Source organism: Myotis davidii, unplaced genomic scaffold (genome assembly GCF_000327345.1).
Source record: "Myotis davidii unplaced genomic scaffold, ASM32734v1 scaffold392, whole genome shotgun sequence".
Taxonomy (NCBI): Eukaryota; Metazoa; Chordata; class Mammalia; order Chiroptera; family Vespertilionidae; genus Myotis; species Myotis davidii.
The window spans coordinates 2089055-2090263 of NW_006284244.1; positions in this window are offsets into that span (position 1 = coordinate 2089055).

Sequence of the window (1209 nt, forward strand, 5' to 3'; positions counted from 1 at the left end):
GTAAAAAGATAATGAAGTTTGTCTTCTCTTTCTTGTATTGGACATGTTATCCTGGTTTGATAAGTAGAACAGTCAATGGTTTGTTAAGTGGTAAAGTGACATTCTGCCCTTGACATATTAAAAAATGTATACAATAGGGTGCAATGGTCCTCCCATTTCTTCCCTCCTGCTGCATCGCCCCCTCACCCTCTCTATCCATTCATTTTGGTTTGTGAACTTGTGGTTTTGGTTTATGAACTGAACCATTAGTCCCATTAATTAATTTGAACTGATATGGCAATAATATTCCAGAAAAGAGAGAGGGAGGGAGAAAAAGAAGCTGGTTCTAAAAATCTCTAAGATAACGAGATTCAGACAACCTGTTCTGAAGGAACAGCAACCTGTTCCTTCATTGTGAATTCACAATGAAACCACATAACGAGATTTTTTTCTTTTTTCAAATCAGAAAGATGACCTCAAACACAGTATCAGGACTTTTTTTCCTGTGCTGGGATACACACCACACGTACAATCTCCCCTCCCGCCCCCGATCCCCAACGACAACAACAAATAGAACTAAATATATGAAACCAAGCAGAATCAGGACCTTACTGGACAGATGTAAATATCTGCAACCATCGAACTGGGCTTGCAAGAGTAGATGGGCTTGAAACCTGGAGACCAGGACAAGAGAGCCATCCCTGCAAATATCAACTTCGCTGCAGAAATGTTGGAATGTTGAACTACGGTGAACTCCAGTTTTTCTGCACCAGAGCGTAGTGGAGAAGATTTATTTATTTTTTTTAAGTAGGCCAAATTTTTCTTGAGTCCCCTCCTTCCTTTTTTCTTTCACTTCTATTTGTCCCGTCCCCTCGTTCTCGTCTCCACAGAGTAACTGTTGAGATGGCGATTGGGTAGCCGCAGGGTCCAGGAGGCAATTCCCCTGCCCTGGTCTGGCTGTAGTGGGTGGGACTCAGCCCAGAGTTGGTTCCCACCAGCAGATGTCTATGCCCTTTTCCTACCCGTTCCCGAGCGAGACCGGAGGCCAAACGCGGACAGCAGCTGGGGAGCCGCCCCCAGCGACCTCCACCTGCGCCCAGAGGGAGCGCCGCCCGCCGCGCAGCCGAAGGACCCCGAGTGACCTCACCATGGTGCGTTAGGGCCGCTACTTTCTTTTTCAGTTTTCCGGGGCAGGGAAGGGGAGGGGTTCTGAAAAGAAGTCCAGTGCGG